Source organism: Pipra filicauda, unplaced genomic scaffold (assembly GCF_003945595.2).
Source record: "Pipra filicauda isolate LSUMZ 115617 unplaced genomic scaffold, ASM394559v2 scaffold73_size2923735_pilon, whole genome shotgun sequence".
In the NCBI taxonomy this organism is placed as follows: Eukaryota; Metazoa; Chordata; class Aves; order Passeriformes; family Pipridae; genus Pipra; species Pipra filicauda.
This window is the reverse complement of record NW_024104909.1, coordinates 2581981-2592500: the sequence shown is the minus strand read 5'-3', so window position 1 is coordinate 2592500 and position 10520 is coordinate 2581981. Positions and strand designations below refer to the sequence as shown.

The 10520-nt window shown below is 36.6% G+C and overlaps 1 protein-coding gene across 33 annotated transcripts in view; it reads right to left on the bottom strand.

Annotated features, from left to right (window-relative positions):
* RBFOX1 (RNA binding fox-1 homolog 1) overlaps positions 1-10520 on the bottom strand; it is a 1156483-nt gene that overhangs the window by 4294 nt on the left and 1141669 nt on the right. The gene's annotated exons all lie outside the window — the stretch shown is intronic.

Here is a 10520-nt window from a genome sequence, read left to right as displayed (position 1 = left end):
GTTTTAAGAAACACGCTGGTCTTTCATGCACATTCCTGAACTTTCTATAGAAAGCAGAGTCTCCCTAAACCATTTGCACAGCTGAAGTCTCAGTTTTCAGGCCAAGTTCCTGCTACAACCAGGCAAAGTCAGCGATGTGAAAATCAGATTTATGTCATTTCTCCCCGCACAAAATTCTTACAGTTGAAACTACTTCAAAGCTCCTCCACATGTACACCTGGCCCATTTGCTGGCCCAGTCCTCTGCTCCACCTGGAAACACAAAGCTCTGCTGCCCATTCCAAGGGTGAACACTGTTACCCCTGGATATTCGGTACCATCAGTGAGATGGACATGTCAGCTGGGTAGAGGTTTCACTGCACCTCTCTAACACTTTCTATAATCAAAGAATTTCCGTTTGCTTTCAGGTGTCACATAGACCAGCAAAAGTAATCTTGTAATTACAGTGTTGTCCTGTGTACAAGGGCCAATATAGTAAACAAGCTAAGTTTTTTTAATATCCTTGATATCTATTAAAAAATAATAAAAAAAAATAATATTTTTTAGCCTTATGTGAACATTAACCACAGACTGGTCTCATTCTGTGTAACTACCTTATTTTTCAGATACATATATGAACTCACTTTTTTTGAAAAGAGGCCAGTTGTCTTATTTTATCACGTATTTGCTCCTCCACAAGTGGAATCTGATTAGTGGATTTCTAGCTAATCAGCTGAGGGAAAGCTGAGAAAGGAATGTTCCCATGGCATATGCAATTCTCCACCACCCACAACTGTGGGTCCTGGCTGTGAGGTAGAGAAAAGGTCCAAATTATCTGAACTAGATATTCCCACCCACTCAGTGACATCTTCAAGGAAGGAGCAGAAATTATCACAGACAAGGTAGTCTTTAATTCTCCATCTCGCTGAGCCAAAATTTGCAAGATTAGGAGGGATTCATTTCGTATGGAAATCCCAGCAAATAACCTGCTGGGACAACTGTGCTGGCTGAAGGCAAAAGGGTTCAGCACAGAAAAGAGAGAGACTTTACATTCCCATCCCTGACTCTCTGAGCAAGCCCAGGGTCACAGATTTGCAGAATTCACATGCTTTTCCCTTTCCAAGTATATATAACCACACACTTTGATGGAAAAAAATAAAAAGTAGAAAAAAATTCAGGAAGTTCAAACTTCCAAGTGCACGTTGTTAATACTCAGTATTGTGAATTAACCATTTTTTCCCATCAACAGAGTCCAGCATTTTGAGTAAATGTAAAGTTTATCTATGTTTTTATAAAATACTCTAAAATCCGGGTGTTTCAGTATGAAGTAAAACCATTGTAGCTGAATGCCTTCAGGTGTACTGTCCTGTTTACTTAGTAAATCCAAATTTCTGTGAAGTGATAACACATTAAAAATGAGTTAAGCTATTAAAGTACCACAAGTTCAGGAATGTGGGCTCTATATCTTACTCCACACCTACGTTTACTTTAGATTTGGGCAGAGAAGTCCTCGTTGCTACCAAAGGTATACATGGATATCCAGGGCTAACACTGTGTCAGGCAATCACTTTTCTTAAGACCTGGTTTCAAACTCAGGAAAATAGGTCTATAAGACTTATATAAAACGTATTAATTCCTCTTTCTATATCAATTCTATTTAAATGTTTGATATCCATGAATACCTATTTTTTGGAAACTATCCAAGGCAGTTACAACAAAGAAAACAGGCAGTTCCCACTGAAAAAAAACAGAAGGAAAATCAATCACAACAGTCTGTGTTGGGTAAATAACTTTGAGATTCTTTGAGCTGGAAAGGGAGACTGAGAGTTCTTTGAGCAGGTTTGACACTGATCCCACCCTCTGGAGCCTCTGTAGTAGGAAGAACTTCCATAAACCTCAGCTTTGGTAACCCCTCCACATTAGGATGCAAACATAATTTAGAGATTTGATAGTAGCCATAAGAGAATCTCTTAGGTCTTGTCCATCTACACTGAAGAAGACATTACCTCTGTATGCCTATGTTTAAAGTCTGAGGTTCCATTTTAAACATCAGTATAAAATTTGAATTCTTTTCAGCCAAATCTCATTCAAACAGTAAGAAGACATCTAGAAAGGGAAAACAATTAATTCAAAGCTAGACATGTTTTCAGCTTTATAAAATTTCCCTCATGGCCCAAGTAACACAGAGGAGGAACTGCCTGGACTATTATACAGCTTTAATGCTATGACTATTATTTTTAAAGCAATGGGACTCAGTATATTTCTTTTTATTCTTTTTTCTATCTGTTTGCTGCAATACTGAGCAAGGGCTGTAAATTTAGATTTGTAGCAATCACATTAATTTTGGCCAAGATTAAGGGCTGCATTTTGTGTCCATCCTACACCCCCTTCCTGCAGGATCCTTGACTATGTCCCAGTGCCTCACAAAACAGTCTCCTGGGTCACCCATGACAGGGGGTTAAGTAGCCTAAATGCAAGGGCCACTTGTAAGGAAGGAACAAGCCTGAATACATATTGTTTGGGCATTATTAAATTATTATTATATTTAAGTCAACTGCTGAAGTAACTGGCGAATTTACAACACTTATGTAATAAAACACGTTGCTAATATTGTATCATGATTTGACAGAAATCTTGACAACTAAGGGGAAAATATGGATAAACACACACATTAAGCAATTTAAAAAGATGAAAATATGACCGTTTCAACCCAGCGTTGACTTCTGAGTGCATTTTATTATTCTTTTGCCAAAGTAGTAATCACTTATTGTCAGTGTTTTACTTTTTTCATCCTACTATATAAACCATGTTTCTTCCTTAAAACAAAAAAGCTGTGAAGTAATCCTAACGTGAGAACTGTGAGCAAAGTCAATCCTTGCTCCTTAAAAAGAATGTTTTACATTTATATTATGATAATGCTAAAGTTTGTACTGTGATATTAACATGGAAATGATATTTCAGAATTAGTAATGCATATATTCTTGTTAAAATAAGAAACACTTCTTCTTTTTCTTTTACAGGATATTGAAATTCCACTTAAATAAATGTGGGCAATGTAAACACAAAATAAAACATAAAAAGCATTCTTCCAAGTCTTCTGTAAAAGAAAAAAAAAGTATGTGAAATTAAATCACAAAGTTCTCATTTTTGCACCTTCCTAAATACATTTGACATATGTAAGCACAAACATGGAAGAATATATTTCCAAAGGGGAAAGAACACATGCTCAGGTATTATCTGGGAAAAAAAAAATGCATTGAAATTCCTCTGTGATGAATAGACTTTTTTTTTTTCCTCCTCAGGGTGACCTCTACCTTCAGAATATGATGGTTTTATTATGATTAATAAATTTCATTTCCACAGAGGAAAGGAACAGTGTCAGCTTAAACTTAAAGCAAGTGGGTTTCTTTTTAAATGCTAATTTTTAAACACGCCCTTGCATGACACCAAATTTAGAAGCTCAGAAGGTTAGCAGAATAGATTCTGATTTCCATGCTGAAAATAGTAAGAAGGATTTAAACTATATTGTCACACTGCAAATCAGTAAGCTGCTTCAGTCACACAGACACTGGTGCATTTATTCACTATTATTGCCAGCGTGCTTACTCCTCGTTAAAATTAGTGGCATTTAAACACTTTGTGACCATTTACACTGGAAATAATCATTCTAGGTAAACAATTAACTAAAATTTAGGACAAGTATTTTGAATAAATTAATAGTCAATGGCATTATCTGTGTGTATTTTACAGGATGTTAAATCAGTGTATCGAAACCAATACGTGCACTCACAAATCCTTGTCTAAGAACACATCTGATGAATGATTTTGATGCATCATTAATTAGCACAAGGTATGTTCCACTAATTTCCAGTATCTGGGACATGTATTCAGGACATAATGGGGAAAAAAAAATGTTTTGCTAGCATTTTGTTACCATACTGACAGTGGTTCTTAAATAGCTGGACTAACAACTTACTGGGAAATAACTGAGAAAAAAAAAGTGTAGCCATGCTGACATCTGTAAATACAACTGTAAACTATCCATCATCTATGTTCTTTACTTATGTTACTCCTCAATCTTGTCAATCATCTTCAGCAGAGGGTTTAAAAATGCTAAAATACTACATGAAGGATAATTTGTTGTCCATGGAGCAAATGAAAAAAAAAAAAATAATTAAAAATGGGAAATTGTGAGATTTATTTTAGTAGGGCTTTTTAAATGGAATATATAAGTCTTCAGCAGTAGGTACTGTTAAAGTCTCTCTAATTGTAATTACAATTTCAAGATTTTAAGTTCTTTAGTTCTTTAGTACTACAGCTGTATTTTTATACAGATGTAGCACAGATAGTGGAGATCCAATACTGGACACATTTAGAAGCTTCTTAATAACATACATATTGTAGGGTTTGATAACAGTATCAGTAAGGAAAATTTCACCACACAAATAAAAACCAAGTTAACACATTTTTCCACATCTACACATCACTGGAGGAAATAAAGAAAATTATGAATGTGCTTAAGAACTATGAAGAGTGAAGTTAAGAATTGGTCACTACCTCAGCTAAACCTAGCTGAGATCTCATCCCCCATTACTTGCATGTTACAAGCAAAGTGTGTGTACCACTGAAAAGCTCATATTTCTAAGTTTTCCAAAATATTACCCATTCTTTACCAGCTTTGGTTATAACTGAACAACCAAGTGAAAAAATAGTTTCTTCTTCAGACCTATATGTGTTGAATCTTTAACCAGAATAACCTTAAATTACCAAAATTGTTGTGCTGACAATTACTACTGAATGTCACAGAGAGGCAAGTGAAGGAGTGGGTTGTGGTGAAGTTGGGGAGGTCAGTGCAGAGTGTTTGGGTGCTCCTGCCTGCTCACCCAGGGAATGGGCATCGCTGCAGGATGTGCCTCTTGCCATTGGCAGGTGGCACGGGAGGGGCAATCCACAGCTCCCCTCTGGTACAGGAAGACCTAAGTGAAATTTTAGACAAAGGTGTAAAGATTTTAGTAAAGAAGTGGAAGGAATATAAGGAAAGCAAGGGTCATCTGGCCTTGTCCAGATAAATGATCCCAGTACCTAACACGGTGCTGTTTCTCTGGGTCACATAACTGTGATGACATGAGCAGCAGAGCTCCTTCTGGTCCACCCCAGTCACACACCACACTGCTGAGCAGTATTTCAGGCTTAGTGGGTCAAACCTGTGCAGCAGTGGTGGCCCTTTAACTTAAAATTCATCTCACTGCAGTAGGATGGTATCTGCTTACAGTGTTCAAAGCACCTGCAACCAAGCAACTAACTTCATTTTAGACATTAACACCAAGCAACTTCAGGCATTTCAGTCACCTGAATGACCAATGAGTCTCTCTCCATATCTCAGAAGGCGACGGAGAAAGATGTCTCTGAAGTTTTAACATGAGACCAAGGAAATTGAAATCTGTTGATAAAAACGGTTTCTGGTCATTTTGCTTGATTGGAAAGGTTAAGAATGCTAAAATTCTTTGTACACAGTTTTAAATGCCCATTATCAAACACTAAGGTCACTGCACAAGAGAGGACCATAATATATGTTATTGCATGTCATCTTCCTCCTTCATGACCCAGAATGTGCTACAGATTTATGATGTGGAGCAGAGAAAGAATTGGGAAGAGACAGGCAGCACAAGGAAACAGGGAAACTTCAAGGTGTACTGCAGTGCTGAACTCCTGGATGCTTGGAGAGCCATAAGGGATTTCCTGCCAGTACAGCACTACCATTCCTAGGTTTTCCCAGAGATAAGAAACCTGACCAGGGTATTCCAGGGAGAGGGTGATAATGAAAGGTTTCCGTGAAAGGATCTTCATAAATATGTCATTGCTGAAATATCAAAAGCTGTGTTTACTTTTTCCTGCAGGTTGGAGCAAGGAGAAACTTGAGAAGCCTATGTAGAATTTTCCATATGTAGAGATGAATTTCCAATTCTTGACTGTTTACTTATTTATGTCATAGCTCAATTTGGCCAGTTAATTTTCTTGTTAATTGACAGGCAGATTTTGCAGAAATTTCGGTTACTGGTGCTCAGATGTGGTTTTCATTTTTACTTCTGTTTGTCAACCTAAGATTTTTCTGAAATTTGTGAGATGTTTGCAGCCAGCCAAAGCTGAGCTACCACCGTTTTAAACATTGAAGCAAACATGATTGATATTGGTTACTTTGCAGAAACATAGAAGTGTAACAAACAGCAGCACAGGTGACTTTGCCCTGAGCTGATGCTGAATAACTGCTATGGAGCAATCTCAGGGACAGATCTCAGCTTAAAAGCTTTCACTCAAGTTTCAGTCTTGTCTGGATTTACACAAATGTGGGAATTTCAGTTGATGCCTTGTCAAAAATCTACCATAGTAATTCTATGCTACCACCACTATCTTTCTGTGTACCCTCTATCCAAGGAACTGAGAATTCATATAAAGTTCTTTAGAAAAAGCCACTGGGGAAACTGTGGCTTGCCATCAACTAAAACCAGCTCTATTCCAATAAAAACCAAGTATTTCTTTGATCTGTAAAGCATTTTCCTGTTACTACTGCTGTTATATTTTAGGGAAACAGACCTTGAGGAAATTCTTATCTCGTTCAATAATAAATATACTGAGTACTTTGTTTATTAAATTCGAAAGCAGTCTTTTGTGCTTGTGTGTAAAGTTGTGCAGAATGCAACCAGAGTGTTTTTTGTTTAATGTTTTAAAAGGAATATGATAATCTCAAGATGCTAAAACTGAATTCTTGCTCAGTTAATTATTGTATATAGGCATACAAACATGCACACACACGGACCATCGTTCATGGGCACTATTTCCAGTCTATCAGAGGGAAAAAAAAAATCCAGTTGCTTCATTAAAAAAAAAAAAAAACAGCCCAGAAGATGTACGCATGCTTCTAACGCACTTGTTGAGGACAAACACAGATTATTCACTACTTCTGTTATCAAAGGAGCTTCACATTGCAAATCCTCCATTTACAAATCACAGAACCTCAGCTTTACTTAATCTTGTCATGTTGTCACATTTGACTAGCCATGCGAACTGACCTAGAACTGCGAGCACGGGGAAGGCAGAGCTGTCACAGAGATAGTGACAAAGATGCCAGCGAGGGCTGCCAGTGTTTTCACTGGGTGAGAAAAAGGAATTAATCAAACTTCATGAAAGGAGAACAGAGGATAATCAAAGTGTTTACTGATTTTTATCAACTGATCCGATAGCTGAACATCTTTACCACACAACTACCGAGAGCAGTAAAAGCTGTAACAAATGGAATTCCATATAAGCAACTATTTACAGCAGCAGTAAACGCAAGTTTAAACTGCCAACATAAAGGACACTTGAATTTATAGAAGAAGTTTAATTCTGTGCATTAGTGCAACATTTCCTAGTCTTTCCAGAGCAAAAACTTCAGTATCTGCCATTTTTCACAGGGAACAGCAGTACAGCCTTAAATAAATACTGGCACAAAGACCTTACAGATGCTCCTTCATCTTCATTTTTTATTTGATTAGCGGAAGAGCAGAACATAATAATAAAAGCATCTCATAGAAAATGGTTATTTTCCCAGTCAAATTGCTTCATGAAATGAAGTCAAACCCATTGGCAGCAACACTAAAAGGGAAGAACCTCTCACAACTGAGCATATGTCTTCACACAGTAATTCTAACAGGGGAAAGGAAATACCTCTGAAGCTGCATTCTTCCAAAGCAGTTTGGATTATACTCGCTCAAAATTCTTTTGCAAGAGTTTGATGTGATCAGTATCTCCTACCAGACACACGAACAGGTCAATGAGATGGATACAAGTATGTACTGCAAAATTTTGACCGGTTAAAATTATTCACATAACACAGAAGAGGTAGGTTTGCCACAACAGGCACCGTAACCATTTTAAGCACTTCATCCAATACTGATTTGCTTTTAAATAAGTATCTCCATATTTACTACTGTTTAATAAATTACATTTGTGGCAGTGTTAGTGCTGACAGGTTAATGATGGTATAGAGGAAAATTGCAAAGATTGGAGCAATTGCATTTGTTAAAAATGGCCATGATTCTTTCTCTTCAAATATTTCAACAGTACAAACTCCAGTGTTTGTTTCTTTAAGCTGCCTGCTTGTATGCAACATCTTTCCTAGAGTTATAAAATTAAACCTTTCAGAATGTTTAATCTATTTTGGAGACTGTATCTTTCTCCAAGTGGAGGTCAATAACTTAATCTAAGACTGTCAACTTTTAAAGCTTTATAAAGCATTTCCTTTGCGTGCACACACAAACACACAATCCCTCCTCCTGGGGCTGATTCTGCTCAGAAATGTAAATAAACACAGTCACAATTGGACAGATGTTATATCCACTTCCACCATACTTCATTGTGAATTCAGGTTTATATACACACTTGCCTCTCTCTCTCTGTTATTCCAAAACCATTGCAAATACACTTGGGAGAAAAATAATATGAAGCATGCATCCACACTGGATTATTTTGTTTGTACATGGAGGTTGGATAACAGTTAAAAACTGGAAGAAGAGAGAGAGAGTAACATAAATCTAGAATAATGATTCTGTCTCATTTTTACACAAAAAACATAAAGTGTAATATGCAGGTACCTCCTAGAATGCACTTGGAAGAGACACTAAAAATATAGTTTCTTTACAAACTATGAATTTTGATCTAATAAAACCTAAAAGAAAAAAAAATAGATTGAGCACTGATTTGAAAAATCCACTAAAAATGCTAAAGATGAAAAATGAACAATGTTCTGCAACCAACATGTAAATAAACCGAGGGTTTATTTTAGGTCTCATTCTGATTTATCCAGACCTGACAGGGCAAGATGCCCATTGCCCCCCATCAGCCAAAAACCTCAGGATTAATTCTCCCCTAATGTAACTATTGTCAGAGATTTGCTAGAGGAAGGTCTTCAGAGATCCTTGTTAAAATTCCATCATCAGACTGCTAGGAGGTTTCTGATAGTTTCCCTGCCTCTGTTCTAGCTCAGATCTGTTTGCAAACCCTTTAATCATTCCTGCCAGAGAAGATCTATCCCAGAAGTGCAGAACTTCTCTTCTGAAGGGTAATTATTTTTAGCCTCAGAATGCGCTGGATGCAATCAGGAGTGAAATGCTTTTAAATTTCCCATGGAAGGACCCCTCTGGCAGACACCTGAAGAGGTTTTCCTTAGGTAATGTGCATTCAAGAATAGATACACATATTTAAATAGAAATGTGTATATGGACACGATGTCTGTTCATTAACACATTTATCTACTCAAGATTACTTTATTCCCAAATCAAATAAGATTATCGTGTGGCTGAGGGCTAAGTATCCTCTGGCAGGAATGATAAAGTATTAGGGAGAGAAGAGTGAATATTACCAGCAGAATCACCCAAGCCCTCCCATTTCCATTGGATGACAAATTTCCAACCAAAACTTTACTTGTTATATTACTATTTGAAGTCTACAAAGACACACATTCTTTACAAGGAAACAATACAAACATACATATACTCACATTTCAAACATTGAGCATATTATCAGTATCTTCACTTTATATCAATTCTACAAACACAGTCAAATTACTGCAATTGAGTTTAGGAGCACTAAAAAAAGCACTATAAAATCATACTGCAGCTGTTTTGCATGCATCTGAAAAACCACAGGAAGGTTAACTTTGGTTCTAAAGGTTTATGTAACTCTATATATGCTCCACGTATTAAAACAGAAAACATCAGATAATAAATTAGTTGCGAGTCAACTTACAGATTCAAAAGACCAAATTCAACTTTGGCAACTTGAATCCCAGGAATACGGGCCAGAGAGTTATTTTTTTATAAAGCCAAAAGTCCTTTAAATTCTATTACTAAAACTTTAGTATATTAGAAACAGCAGACACAGGCTTTCATTAGCTTTCCACTTCATATCTTATAGCAAAAAAAGGCACCTACAGTCACCTATGATGGATGTGTTTATCACATGGTCAAAAACATACCTAACAAAAATCCCTTATTGTTGAATCAATTCAACAGAGGTAATCAGCTGGTAAACTGAAAAGTTTTAATAAATATACACAGAGATCTATTTCCTTTTGTGTGAAGTTCACTGAATGTACTGATAAATAAGAGTGTCATATTTTTTACTGGAATTCCAGTACAGAATGTGTATAATGCAGTCTTGGGCACTTAAATTGTGCCTGAATTGAGGAGAAAAACCGTCTTTATTAGAGCAAAAATTATTGCTTAGAAGGGTTCACTCTGCAAAACAGGCCCCACAGACCCTACATCTTACTCAAGAATTCCAAGTATAAAAATTGCTAAAATAATTATATTTATTCTGATTTAGCAAGGCTTAGATTTACAAATTAATAGCCTTCCTACTAGAGCTCACTCCAATGAAGAGCTGAGCAGGAAGCTCAAGGGAAATAATGGAAGCCAAAATCCAAGTCTAGTGATGTCAAGAATGTGACAGGTATTGACTTCTCAAAATGTATTTTATTCATGATATAGGACTTGGAAAAACCCA